This window comes from Macrobrachium rosenbergii, chromosome 33 (assembly GCF_040412425.1).
Source record: "Macrobrachium rosenbergii isolate ZJJX-2024 chromosome 33, ASM4041242v1, whole genome shotgun sequence".
In the NCBI taxonomy this organism is placed as follows: Eukaryota; Metazoa; Arthropoda; class Malacostraca; order Decapoda; family Palaemonidae; genus Macrobrachium; species Macrobrachium rosenbergii.
The window spans coordinates 5,001,269-5,016,275 of NC_089773.1; the positions used below are offsets into that span (position 1 = coordinate 5,001,269).

Consider the following 15,007-nt stretch of genomic DNA (forward strand, 5'->3'; position numbering starts at 1 on the left):
TTATGTTGCATAAAATTCTTTGTGCATCCAAGTAGATACTGGAAAATAAACCAATATCTAGTTGCAGTCGTCCTTCCTAGGGCTAGCCTTTCTCGCCACTGGCCTTTTGTGTAAGTTCGCAAAAAGCGATGTTGGTGGTTGGTAGGGCATAACAGAAACCATAAATAACATCACGGACCCTTGACTCAAAGCAGCAGTCTGTGAGAGTGGTCAGGTGCTAAAGGGAGGAGGTGGGGACGGCCTACCAACCAGATTCGATTTGACCTCATGAGAGGCTAATTTATTGGGCACCCCCCTTCCCCCCGCCCTGTGAGAGGAGCAGCACCAGTGAAAGATATATATGAAGGACGCCCTAAAGGACTGAGGTTCTAAATGACCTCATAGGTCCCAGTGCTCGGCCTTTGGCCAAAATTCTATATATTCAGTTCAAAAGGTTTGAGTCAATTAGTGGAGCAGCCCCTGACATCAGTACTGGACTTTAACATTGAAGCAAGGACAGTTCGAGCTAAAACATATATATATAAATCACATCTACACTTATATGAAAAAGATAGACAAAATAAAAGGAATGATACCTTCTCTGAAAGGAAAACACTTCTCAGGTTGAAATTGGATAACAGTAGTAACCAGAGAATGGTAGTTACAAACGGTGATTGTGGAACGGGCCATTAACCGGAAAAAATAAACAAAAAAGGGCCAAGCGTAATGCAACAAAGTACAAAAGAAAATAGCATGTAAAAATAAATGAATATATTTAGAAATGAAAAGCCGTGAGGACACTTTGCATTCGCATGTATTTCCCTACGAACTGTCGACAAGGCAGTTCCTCAGGTTGTTGGCTCGTCTGATGGCTGTCTGCGTCACCCAGCTCAGACCAGCTGGAAAGAGCCGAATACCTTCAGTGTAGCAGGAAGCTCCGAAGTGTCGAGTAGTGATCTCTGATAGTCGTGTATGATCGTTATTATTATCATTCTGATGCCTCTTCCCAAGGCAAATCGAGTCGTATATCTTCCAGAAAGGTTTATTTGAACGGGGAGTGAAAACTTTCAACCGAGAACTCGGTTAAAGAAGGTATAGACCGCTAAATGAGAAGAGGCCAAACGGAGTATATTTGTGACAGGGATAAAGTAATGAAAGTAGCGAACACGGAAGATGCCAGCAACGTTACACTGGGCTGCTCACGATGCGCCACACGAATCGTCCTGCAGGCGTTGACCGAAATGGAGGAAGGAAGAGATAGACAAGGCAAGCGTTGTATCATTTCCCGCCCCCAGCCCAGAAACCACGGCACGCCTCTCCAATGGAGACTGCGTGAAGGTGGTTCAGTTGTTTGCACGCTCGCCGAGTCGCCAAATTCAGTTCAGACAGACCGATTACTATGTAAGGTAAAGTAAAATAGATGTCAGTGTTTAATAATCAATTTTTTTTCCAGTTTTGCCGCTCTAATTATATAGTAATCATGTCAGGCCTTGTACTAAGCGACAAGCGTATCCAAAAGTGTGAGGAGTTAAGAGGGAACTATGGATATCACAATTACATACGTATCTGGTAAGATGTGACCTGTATATTTAATTTATATTTATGTATATATATATATATATGTGTGTGTGTGTGTATACATATATATACATATACATATACATATGCAGTGTATATATAGGTGGTAAACGTTTGACTAAAAACGCAGGTAAATATAAGTGAGAAGGAAATAACATAAACATTAGGGATGAACGGCCGTGTTCATGAAGATTGGTTAAGTGTCGGAATAAACAATTTGATCATTAAGGACTCAAATATGGTTCATTCCTCCTCACTCTGTGCTTATCCTAAAACTTTAAAATCGTTGACGTCTACTATATGAGTTTTGTATATCTTTACGCGGTAGAATTACCCCACATTTATATTTTTCTTGGGTAAAATACATAACAAATTATTTCTTCTCAATAGATGGCCTTCGCAAATTCTTAATAACAGAAAAATTAATCAAATTTTTTCCTTATAGGAAGAATTTAAAGTAATAGCTAATATGGCAAAATGGTAAACAGTTAAACGGCTAGGGTAACGTTTAAGTTTTTAGTCTTTTAGTGACCATTTTTATAAAAATAAACCCTAAATGGTTTTCCATTCAAAAATGGCTGCCTGGAGTCGTCTGAAAAATTACCCAGTTTGCTCCCGATTCTGTAGCTCACCCCCTGATGAGAGCAGATTCGAAACCTCAGTAGTCTCATAGTGCTTCCAACATGTGTAACCGGGCTAAATCTGGGACAGGTATATTTGTAAAATACGTTAGATGCAAGCAGGGGACTTACTCTATCCTTAAACTGGAGTAGGGATTCGATGGTTGTGGGCTCTTCAGAATTAGCTTTAAATTTAAAGCTGGCAACTCCTTATTAAACAAACTAATACAGTTTCTCCTAAATTTATTTTCACGAAAGAAGGGGAATTTTGCATACAGACATGGTTTGGGAGCGGTATGGATTACAGGTGGATCATTCATCTTAAGATTAAGCAGCCTATTATGAGATCTATGAAATATAACAGATGAAAAGCAGTTGTTTTTGAAGTAATTTGTCAAGAAAGTGATTTCATCACGGAATATAGTTCACCTTGCAGTAAGCGTGAATGCCCTTATTTTAAAATTACAGAAACAGGAACTGTAAAAATTGTTACCCAGACCGGTAAAAGTGTTTTACCCGAAAATGGCCAACTCATCCCTGGTGAGCTTCATTTGGGATTTGGTAGAGCCATGGTCTACATAGAATTTTCCAATGCCAAGAGAAAGGTGGTCTGCCCTCTTCCCCCCAAATCCCCCATGTAGGCGGAGTTTTGTCTACCTCGTTACTGCGTCATTGCCTACGTAGTTACCCCAGGTGGGAGGCGACTCCCACATTTATATTTTTCTCCTGGCCTTGGAAAGATGGGCAGAGCATAACAACTCGGTAATCTGAATTTCTTCTCAATAGATGGCACAACTTCAAATTCTTGACCTAACAGAAAAATTAATCAAATTTTGGTTCTTAGCTAACGTTATGCATAAGAGAACACACACAAACAGCTCACATGCGATGTTCATCTTTGCATTTTTCTCGCTTTTAAAACTGCTGTGTTACTGGAAGCATTCCTGCATCCAAGAAGAGTGGACAACTCTGATAACTGAAGGCGCAGTCCATCCCATTATCGCCATCCAGAACAGAGGCCATTTCGCTTGTCTTGAAGGGAGTCAGCATGAGGAACCTGGAGGAATACAGTAGAGCATAAATATCATAAAGATAATGACCCCAAATAAATATTATTCAAAATGGAACTTTGCTGGGGTCTATCTGAAAAAAATCCGATTGCATCAATTAAGATTCAGGTCACGTTTGATTGCTCAAGTTGGTAGCTACCTAAACTGTTAACTATTTGTAAATATTATAATAGTGCTTCACCAACATGTATGATGCCCTTCGCATAAAGTCTGGGACACTGTATATTTGTGAGACAATACGTTAGATGCAAACAGCCATGTCTTGTCCACTCTCTTGCAAGACATCCAGTAAAGACTCTGAAAACAGAACAAATTTCTATAGATTTAAATTGATTTGGATTGAATCAGTTAGTCCATTAGGCAGACCCAGTTTCATTTGTCAGTCTAAAGTTTTCTTAACTTGTCCTTCGCCATCAGAAACCTTTTGAATAGATACTTTAATTTCTTGTTAGGTCAAGTTTTTCCCATCGCATTTGTGTTTTAGGGCAACTTTTTGAATAGCTGTTTTTCCAATATTCTCAGACATAAGGTTTGAGCTCGATACATTACAGGGACGTTAATGGACATTCCTCATTCAAATCTTAAGAGCTTTTATTTAACTTAGAAACAGACTTGAGTTCGAGATCATGAAGCCTGAAGCATACGGGGACTAGAAAGTGGAGTTGTTTTTAAAGTAATTTGAAAGCAATGAGAAAAATATCGGTGAAAGAGGCAGAGGTCACATGGTCACATCTTATGGTATCTGTAATACTCTTGCTACCAAACTTTACACCAAGTAGCCAATGTTTTGACCTATACTGGTTCGTATAGCTAACTAGGGTACGTTCTTTAAGGTGATGTACTTGATTTATCCACCAATATAGAAAACAATGGTGCAAGCTGATGTTAAGTCTGGTGGCAGGATGCTGGATGAGAGAGATGATAGGAACACGACAGGATCTTCAGGAGTCCATTTTGACCATTTAATGCCACTCTTATGAGTGAACCTGAATTAGAGGTTAGTCCCATAACTTACCTTCATCGTCCTCCTCTCCGTCACAAGAGCAGCTTCCATCTCCGTCAGCACCTTCAGGGTCAACATGGCCCTCCCCCTCTTCTGCCGCCTCCTCCATCTCCTCCTCCTCCACCTGCAGTTCCCTCTTCGACCTCCGAAGGAAGTCCCTGAAGCTGTCGTAATCCCAGACGTCAAATCCCAAAGGATCACGTCCCAGAGGATCTTCACCTTCCGTCATGCTTCTCCTACCAGCACCTCCTCCTCCTCCACCAGCATTATTGTTGTTGTTATTATTGTTATTGTTGTTACTTTATTGTTATTGTTGTTGATGTTGTTGATGATGAGACAAAGGCGATCAGGAAAGGCAACTCAAATGTTAATCTGAACTACTGACGGGATTTCTGTCCTTTGTCAGGTCAGCTGATGATGGCTTGGAAGGCCTGGTTCAAATTCTGGTGACCTAACAAGACAGAGACTCATCAAGAAAATCAGGCATATACATAAATGATAAAAGGTTCTTAACTAACGTTATGCAGAAAATATATGTAATGAAAAAACACAAACAGTCGAATGCGATGTTCATCTTTGACAAGTTTTGTTACTGAAGCTATGGTAAAATCTAGGATATGGAGCAGCCCCTTACCCTCTGGAATTTTAGGATGATTCCATTTGCATTCAGGAAGAGTGGACAACTCAGTGCCCATAACTGAAGAGTTTTAGGATCCATCCCATTTTATCGCCATCCAGAACAGAGGCCAGTTTTAGAATGAGCCACATTTGTCTTGATATGGAGTCAGCATGAGGAACCTTAAACAGTTTCAGAAGAGTCACATAAATATCATAAGGATAATGACCCCAAATAAAGCTTTATGAGTCACATTAGTAGAGGGTAATGACTCCCTAACTTCAACAGTTTTAGGATGACTATCTAGGAGCGGAAAATACAGATTGGCATCAACCTTCAACAATTTTAGGATGAGTGACGTTTGATTGCTCAGGATTGGTGGCCCCTCCTACCTAAACAGTTTTGGGATAACTATTTGAAGAATATTATCAACAGCTTTAGGCTTGAGTCATAAGGTGGTAGGTATGATGCCCCCCCTACCATCAACAGTTTCTGGAAACACATTTGTAGGGACAGGTGAGACAATAGTTTTAGGATAAGTCACAAACAGCCATGATCTTGGCCACTACCTTCTTTTAGGACAGTCACATTTCCAGGAAAGACTCTGAAAACTTTCAACAATTTTAGGATAAGTCACATTTAAATTGATTTGGATTGACCTTCATCAGTTAGTCCATTAGGACAGGCAGAGTGGCCCCCAGTTTCATTTTCAGTCTAAAGTCACATTTTTTCTTAACTTGTCCTTCAACAGTTTCAGAAACCATTTTGAATAGGATACAGAGTGGACCTTCAATTTTTGTTAAGTCAAGTTTTCCTATCAGGATATTTGTGTTTTACCTTCAACTTTTTTAGCTGTTTTTAAGTCAATATTCTCATTGCCATACAGGTGGCCCCTCCCTACCTTCAACAGTTTTCGATAGTCACATTTAAGTAGGGGACGTTAATGGACATTCCTCTTATTTAACAATTTTAGGAAACAGACTTGAGGTCTACAGAGAGATCATGAAGCCTGGAGCATATGCCGAGGACTAGAAAGTGGAGGGGGCGTGCCATTATAAAGTGGCCCTCCCTACCTTCAACAATTTTAGGATAAGTCACTTGAGAAGCAATCAACAGTTTTAGCAAAATAATATCGGTGAAAGAGGCAGAGGTCACCTGGTACCTTCAACATTTTAGGATAAGTCATCTGTAGGATACTCTTGCTACCAAACTTCAACACCAAGTAGCCAACGTTTTGACCTATACTGGTTCGTATAGCTAACAGTTTTAGGATAAGTCACATTTTCTTTAAGGTGATACCTTCAACAGTTTTAGGATTTATCCACCAATAGGACAGAAAACAATGGTGCAAGGTGATGTTAACATTTGGAGGACAGGATGCTGGATGAAAGTTTTAGATGATAGGAACACGACAGGATATTCAGGATAAGTCCATTTTGACCATTTAATGCCACTCAGTTTTAGGATGAAGTCCATTTGAATTAGACAGGTTAGTCCCATCCTTACCTTCAACAGTTTTCCTCTCCATTTGTCACAAGAGCAGCTTCCATCTTTTAGGATAAGTCACCTTCAGGGATCAACATGGCCCTCCCCTCTTCTGCCTCCACCTGCAGTTGGCCTCTTCGACCTTCAACAGTTTTAGGATAAGTCCCATTTGTAGAGGCTAGTCGTGGCCCCTCCCCAGACTTCAAAGTTTTAGGATAGGATCACATTTGTAGAGGACAGGATCTTCACCTCCCCTCATGCTTCTCAACAGTTTTAGGACCAGTCACATTTGTAGAGGACAGGACCTCCTCCTCCTCCTCCACCCAACATTTTAGGTTGTTGTTATTATTGACAGGATTGTTGTTATCATTGTTTTTATTCACATTTGTAGAGGTTATTATTGTTACCTTCAACAGTTTTGATGTTTTTGATGATGTTAATGACAGTTTTGAAGGCGATCAGGAGGAAGGACAGAGTGGAACCTTCAAAATTTTAGGATAAGTCCATTTACTGAGGACAGGAACAAGTGGCCCTCGACCCTTCAACAGTTTTAGGATAAGTCAGCATTTGAGAGGACGGGAGGCCAGAGTGTCCTCGAAGCCTTCAACAGGGGATAAGTCACATTTGTGACTCATCAAGAGTGGCCCCCTTACCTTCAACAATTTTAGGATAAGTCACATAAATGATAAAATGGCCCCTCCTACCTTAAGTTTTAATAACAATTTGTAGAGGAATAATAAGTGGCCCCTCCAGAAAATTTTAGGATGTAATAGAGTCAAAAATGCCAATAAACAGTTTTGGAGGAGTCACATTTGTAGAGGACAGGATACAGAGTGGCCCCTCCCTACCTTCAACAATTTTAGGCAAGACAGTTGTAGAGGACAAGTCTATAGGTGGCCCTACCTTTACAGTTTTAGGAAGTCACTGTAGAGGACAGGATACAGTGGCCCCCTACCTTCAACAGTTTTAGGATGAGTCACATTTTAGGATAGGAGCAGTGGCCCCTCCTACCCTCAAGAGTTTTAGGATGAGTCACATTTGTAGAGGGCAGGATATGGAGTGGCCCGTCAGTGGCCCATCTACCTTGAAGAGTTTTAGGATGAGTCACATTTGTAGAGGGCAGGACACAGAGGGGGCCCCTCGCTACCTTCCAGAGTTTTAGAATGAGCCACATTAGTAGTGGGCAGGATATGGAGTGGCCCCTCCCTACCTTAAACAGTTTCAGAATGAGTCACATTAGTAGAGGGCAGGATACAGAGTGGCCCCTCCCTACCTTCAACAGTTTTAGGATAAGTCACATTTGTAGAGGACAGGATACAGAGTGGCCCCTCCCTACCTTAAACAGTTTCAGAATGAGTCACATTAGTAGAGGGCAGGATATGGAGTGGCCCCTCCCTACCTTAAACAGTTTCAGAATGAGTCACATTAGTAGAGGGCAGGATATGGAGTGGCCCCTCCCTACCTTAAACAGTTTCAGAATGAGTCACATTAGTAGAGGGCAGGATACAGAGCAGCCCCTCCCTACCTTCAAGAGCTTTAGAATGAGTCACATTAGTAGAGGGCAGGATATGGAGCGGCTCCTCCCTACCTTCAACAGTTTTAGGATGAGTCACATTCGTAGAGGACAGGATACAGAGTGGCCCCTCCCTACCTTCAACAGTTTTAGGATAAGTCACATTCGTAGAGGACAGGATACAGAGTGGCCCCTCCCTACCTTCAACAGTTTTAGGATAAGTCACATTCGTAGAGGACAGGATACAGAGTGGCCCTTCCCTACCTTCAACACTTTTAAGATGAGGCACATTTGTAAAGGACAGGATATGGAATGGTCCCTCCCTACCTTCAACAGTTCTAGGATGAGTCACATTTGTAGAGGATCTGGAGCAGCCCCTCCCTACCATCACTAGTTTTAGGATGGGTCATATTCATAGGGGACAGGATATGGATTGGCCCCTTGCTACCTTCAACAGTTTTAGGATGAGTCACATTAAGTTTTATTACGAGTCACATTTGTAGAAGACAGGATATGGAGTGGCCCCTCCCTATCTTCAACGGTTTTGGGATGAGTCACATTCATGGAAGACAGGTTTAGTATGAGTCACATTCATAGAGGACAGAATACTGAGTGGCCCCTCCCTACCTTTTGGAGTTTTAGGATGAGTCACATTCGTAGAAGACAGGAGATGGAGTGGCCTCTCCCTACCTTCAACAGTTTTAAGATGAGGCACATTCATAGAGGACAGGATATGGAATGGCCCCTCCCTACCTTTTAGAGTTCTAGGATGAGTCACATTCATAGAGGATCTGAAGCGGCCTCTCCCTACCATCACTAGTTTTAGGATGAGTCACATTCATAGAGGACAGGATATGAAGTGGCACCTCCCTACCTTCAACAGTTTCAGGATGAGTCACATTAGTAGAGGGCAGGATGCAGAGCGGTCCCTCCCTACCATCAACAGTTTTATGATGAGTCACATTCATAAAGGACAGAATACTGAGTGGCCCCTCCCTACCTTTTAGAGTTTTAGGATGAGTCACATTCGTAGAAGACAGGATATGGAGTGGCCCCTCCCTACCTTCAACAGTTTTAGGATGAGTCACATTCATGGAAGACAGGATACAGAGTGGGCCCTCCCTACCTTCAACAGGTTTAGGATGAGTCACATTCGTAGAGGACAGGATACAGAGTGGCCCCTCCCTACCTTCAATAGTTTTAGGATGAGTCACATTCGTAGAGGACAGAATATGGAGCAGCTCCTCCCTACCATCAACAGTTTAGGATGAGTCACATTTATAGTGGACAGGATGCAGAGTGGCCCCTCCCTGCCTTCAACAGTTCCAGGATGAGTCACATTCATAGAGGACAGGATATGGAGTGGCCCCTCCCTACCACCAACAGTTTTAGGATGACACATTTGTAGAGGACAGGTTACAGAGTGGTCCCTCCATACCTTCAAGAGTTTTAGGACGAGTCACATTCGTGGGAAGCCTCCCAGCTTGGTACTTCGTTAGACGCCCTTCACAAAGGATGAAAATGAAGAGAACTCCAAACAATTCCAACTTCATTTTTTAATCTGAAATTAAAAGGAAAAATGGGATAGTGTTTTCAGGATTTTTAGGATATTACAAAAGTGTTTTTGAAGTGTACGGATGAGATGAATAAGTTCGTCATTCAGCTGAAAGGCAGTTGGTTTTCTGCATAAGATATTGTGACTTTTAATTTTAAAGAGTCTACGCTTTCCACAAGAAGTGTGAAAACTCAGATACACGAGTTTTCACACTTTTTTCTGGAAAGCGTCTCTCCAACTCAGTATTTATTAGAATTTTTATAATGCCACGGTTAAGTATAAACCCAAATATCTATGAATTCGCTGTAAGCATTCTAAATACATCTCGTATATGAGCACATATGACTTATCAGTCAATAGAAATCGGGGAACACTGAAACACTCGGAGAATTCTTCAATTGTTGTAGCCCATGAAATAAAACAAACTTAGACCTCTTACCTAATGTCATACGAATTCGTCAGTTTTCAGGGCCTGAAGTCAAGCACCTTGTCAGGTCACGAGACAATTATAATTATTACACTAATCACAATTTCTTAGCCTCCAGAATCCCGTGCAAAATTCGTGTGTCCACCCCAAACCACTCTTTCCGCCGTACTGGGCCAGTGTGTTAGCCTGAAGCCTGTATATCCAGTGGTAGACTGTACGGCCACCAGACGCGCCATTTGGTGTAGAAATATGAGTTTCTCTGGACCGGTACTTGTAATAGGAAGTCAGGGACACGTAGGCAAAACATTTATAGGATTGTCACACTTCAGTTTTCTTCTGAAAGTTGATTGAATCTCTCTCTCTCTCTCTCTCTCTCTCTCTCTCTCTCTCTCTCTCTCTCTCTCTCTCTCTCTCTCTCTCTCTCTCAGATTATATAAATATCGTTGTCCTCTATATATATATATATATATATATATATATATATATATATATATATATATGTAATGTATATATATATATATAGAGAGAGAGAGAGAGAGAGAGAGAGAGAGAGAGAGAGATAACGGACCGACGTCATTAGGTCTTGCTATAGCCGTTACAGTGCATAACCGTCACTGTAACGGTTCTCAGTAGTTAACGGTCCATAGCTAACGGTCCATGGTGCAATGTTTTGCGAATCTTCAAGACCTTGACGTAATGAATCCCGTAGCCGGGGGGAGGAGTAGTGCCGTCAGTGCGCCTCGTGCGGTGCACTGTAGGCATGACTTACCTCTCATAGGTCCCAGTGCTTGGCCTTTGGCCTAAATTTCATATTCAATTCAGTTCAATTAACATAATGAGATTGATGAATGCAGCCAAAGACTTACAAATATGCGCCGAGTCCCGTTTCTTCGGCGCAATCGAGATTTCTGTACAGCGTATAATGTTGTATGAGCCGCTGCCCATGGAGCTTTCAGCCACGGCTCGGTGGTGGCCTGTCCCATGGCGTTGCCAGACGCACAATCATAGCTAATTTTAACCTTAAATAAAATATAAACTACTGAGGTTAGAGGGATGCAATTTGGTATGTTTGATGATTGGAGGGTGGATGATCAACCTACCAATTTGCAGCCCTCTAGCCTCAGTAGTTTTTAAAATCTGAGGGCAGACATAAAAAGTGCAGACGGACAAAGCCGGCACAATAGTTTTCTGTAACGGAAAACTAATAAAAGCACAGAGTCACATAATGCACAACAGTCTTGAAGTCCATCATAAAATTGCAAGAGATAATTATTACGTGCTTCTTGCAACGATATAGGGCAAGGCCACCACCGGGCCGTGGTTCAAGTTTCATGGGCCGCGGCTCATACAGCATTATATACCGAGACCACCGAAAGATAGATCTATTTTCGGTGGCCTTGATTCACACGCTGTAGCAGCTGTACAGAGAACTCGATTGCGCCGAGGAAACTTCGGCGCATTTTTTTACTTGTTTCTGCTGTGGTGACACAAGTTTGGTGAACTTCATATTGACACAATATTTTTCCTTTCAGAAATTGGTGAAAAGGTTCCAGCTCTGTTGGGTTCAGCAGTGGTATACTGTATCTGTCGCTGGAATGGTATCCCAGGACAGGTTTGAACGGGGCAACGGCTTGTGTTCCAGTAATGGTAATTATGATCAAAACCTTTTTATTTTTGTACATATTTTAGCTTGCACCCCTTTGTTGTCATCTGCAGAATTCCACTTTCTTTGTCAGCATTTATTTCAGCCTTCTTAAATGACTATTAGCCTTTCTGGTGATTCATGACTAGTTAAATTTTCGTTCTGATGCTTTTCAGAAGAGTTCAGAGCACTGAATATCCTACCTATTTTTGCCTTTGCAGTGTGGGTAGTAACAGCTGCCCAGACATTCATATAACTCATTTAGAAGAATATTTTCTTTGTCACTTCTTGTTTTCTATGTTTTTTTTATATTTTTATCAGTTTCCTCTCTTCCAGTTGTGCAATTTTTGCCTCGAGAACCTTCCTTCCAGTCCAGAAGAGAAATTTGAATTAAGTAGCCATCAGTCCACTGAGGAATTGGATGTCTTCGACTTGTGCAAATATTTAGTAAGTACTGTACACCCTTTTTAGTTTTCTATAAAAGAAAACTATTACACCGGCTTTGTCTGTCCGTCCGTACTTATTCTGTCCGGCCTCAGATCTTAATACTACTGCAAATTGGTATGTTGATCATCCACCCTCCAATCATCAAACTTACCAAATTGCAGCCCTCTAGCCTCCTAAGTAGCTTTTATTTTATTTTAGGTTAAAGTCAGCCATAATCGTGTTTCTGGCAACAATACAGGCCACCATCAGGCCGTGGTTAAAGTTTTGTGGGCCGCGGCTCATACAGCATTGTACAGGCTACCGAAAGATAGATCTATTTTCGATGGCCTTGATTATACGCAATAGTGAAATTTAAATATGGAGCAACAGTTTTAAATTCCAGGCAAAACTTGCAAAACTGTCTGGTATGACTAGACCAATGTGTCTGTAGGTAATAGAGAGGAGAAATTTAATTGATTTGACAGTCAATTTGACTTTTGCAAATTTTCTTTAAGCGTATCCTTCTGTAATTGGGAAATTCAATGTGGATCAACACCTCTGGTATTAAATTTGAGGGTCCAGACGAGGCTTGCAAAGCTATGCTGCCCTAAAATGGAAGACCAATTACCTGCAGAAATACCAAACTGAAAAAATTGGTAGATACTCCCTTGTCTTACTACTGATTTTTTAGATACTGCAAATGGGACCCCAAAATACTTTGGAAAGCTTTGAAGAATCATTCTGAAACTGCAATAACTTGTGTATAATTGTTTCACGAGCCCAATATTTTGCAGATGCTGCAGTTTTCCATTTTAGGGCAGTGTGGCTACCATGAGTCTAGAAAATTTTGCAGATTCTGCAGTTGTCCATTTTATTGCATTCTTCAGTCAGATGTCTGAGTAGTGCACCTAATTACCTACTAAATTCCCAGTCGTTTGTACAGTGTGGGATTTTAAGGACAATTGAAATTGGGGACAGGGTTAGCTTCTTTTAGTAGTTAGGTTTGTAATCAATGCACTGTGTATTAGTTTAGTTGTAATAGTTTTCCTTCAGAGCAAGCACTTTTAGATTCTTCCATCTTATTTTCTAGTCCAGTTGATTTGTTCCCAAACAGTTGATGCGAGACTTTTGACTCAGGCTCTCTCTCACCTCTCAGACTCTTTTCTGTCTCTCTCTCTCGTTTCAGCACTGAATGACTGCCTAGTTAGATCCCAGTGCTTGGCCTTTGGCCTTAATTTTGTTCAATTCAATTCAGTTCAATCATGGTTACTGAAGTATGTTTTTTTATTTTCCAGTGTATGTGAACAAAGGACAGTGTCAAATGGAAGACTGCAATCTGCAAATGTACAAAACTGAGAAAAATAGTCCATCCCTTCCTTTACTATTGATTTTGCAGATCTAAATGGGAATTCTAAATAAGCACTGAAGAATCTTTTTGAAAGAGTAATGTGCACATTAGCGTTTGATGTAGCCCAATAGGTGCATGTCTCAATTTTGAAGGCTTTTCATCTGCAACCCTCCCTAACAGTTGATTCATAGTGCAACTGCAAAAGGTTTTGACTGTTACAGCCTTTCAAACCTTTTTTACTGTCAGGCGTTTCGATGCTGAATGACTTCATAGGTCCCAGTGCTTGGCCTTTGACCTAAAGTGTATATTCAGTTCAATTCAGTCAATACTGAAGTATGTTTTTTGTTTTCCAGGCATGTATGAAAAGGACAGTGTCACCATGAAGACCAACCAATCTTCAATAGATATCACAGGTGCAGATCTAAATGAATTCAGCAGTCTAAGAGCTTGTTTTTCAAGAGGTGTGCTACAAGACTGATGTACATTGAAAGAAGGCTATTTATCTGACAGCCTCGTAGATCTGAGGCTATTTTGACTGACAGCCTTGTAGATCTAAGGCCATTTTGACTGGAAGCCTCGTAGATCAAAGGCTATTTTGACTGACAGCCTCGTATATCTAAGGCCATTTTGACTGACAGCCTCGTATATCTAAGGCTATTTTGACTGAGCCTCGTAGATCTAAGGCTATTTTGACTGACAGCCTCGTATATCTAAGGCTATTTTGACTGACAGCCTCGTAGATCTAAGGCTATTTGACTGACAGCCTCGTAGATCTAAGGCTATTTGACTGACAGCCTCGTAGATCTAAGGCTATTTTGACTGAGCCTTGTGGATCTGAGGCCATTTTGACTGAAGCCTCGTAGATTTAAGGATATTTTGACTGACAGCCTCGTAGATTTAAGGCTATTTTGACTGACAGCCTCTTAGATCTAAGGCTATTTTGACTGACAGCCTCGTAGATCTAAGGCTATTTTGACTGACAGCCTCGTAGATTTAAGGTTATTTTGACTGACAGCCTCGTAGATTTAAGGCTATTTTGACTGAGCCTTGTAGATCTGAGACTATTTTGGCTGACAGCCTCGTAGATCTGAGGCTATTGTTACTGACAGCCTCGTAGATCTAAGGCTATTGTTACTGACAGCCTCGTAGATCTAAGGCTATTGTTACTGACAGCCTCGTATATTTAAGGCTACTTTGACTGACAGCCTCGTAAATCTAAGGCTATTTTGACCGACAGCCTCGTAGATCTAAGGCTATTTTGACTGACAGCCTCGTAGATGTATCTGGAGGATGAGTCTCCAATTTCCTTTTTATTGTGAGTTAAACCCACTGATAGTGAATGTGGTTAACTGTTGACTCTCTCTCAAGACAGTTAGATATCAAGCATTTCCAAATTCAACTGGTAACTCTCTCAAGATTCATAGGTTACATTGCTTGCTTTCAAATGAGTGTTTGTGCTTTTGAAAGTAAATTGTTTGTCTCAAAGTAACAAAGAATTCAAATGAATTTGTGCTTTTGAAAAAAGTAAACGAGCTGAATATCAAGTGACGTTTTCCTATGTTTTTTGCTTCCTTTAGAAGAATTTAAAGTAATATTTTGTTTGTAACTCTCAAAGTAACGACTTGTATTCTAGTGAGTGTTTGCATTGCGGCAAGCCCCCCCTTCCAAAGTAAATTGTTTGTCTCAAAAATACCAACCTAACGAATCCAAGGTGTTTTGTTACAATTTTGCCGTGTTAGTTTGGA

At 41.0% G+C, this 15,007-nt stretch overlaps 1 long non-coding RNA gene across 1 annotated transcript; it reads left to right on the plus strand.

Annotated features, from left to right (window-relative positions):
* Positions 1 to 214: 214 nt before the first annotated feature.
* LOC136855741 (uncharacterized) lies at positions 215 to 13,701 on the plus strand. Its single transcript, XR_010858118.1, has 4 exons — positions 215 to 1,385; positions 11,379 to 11,493; positions 11,825 to 11,935; positions 13,616 to 13,701. It is a non-coding gene; the product is annotated as an uncharacterized lncRNA (long non-coding RNA).
* Positions 13,702 to 15,007: the final 1,306 nt, after the last annotated feature.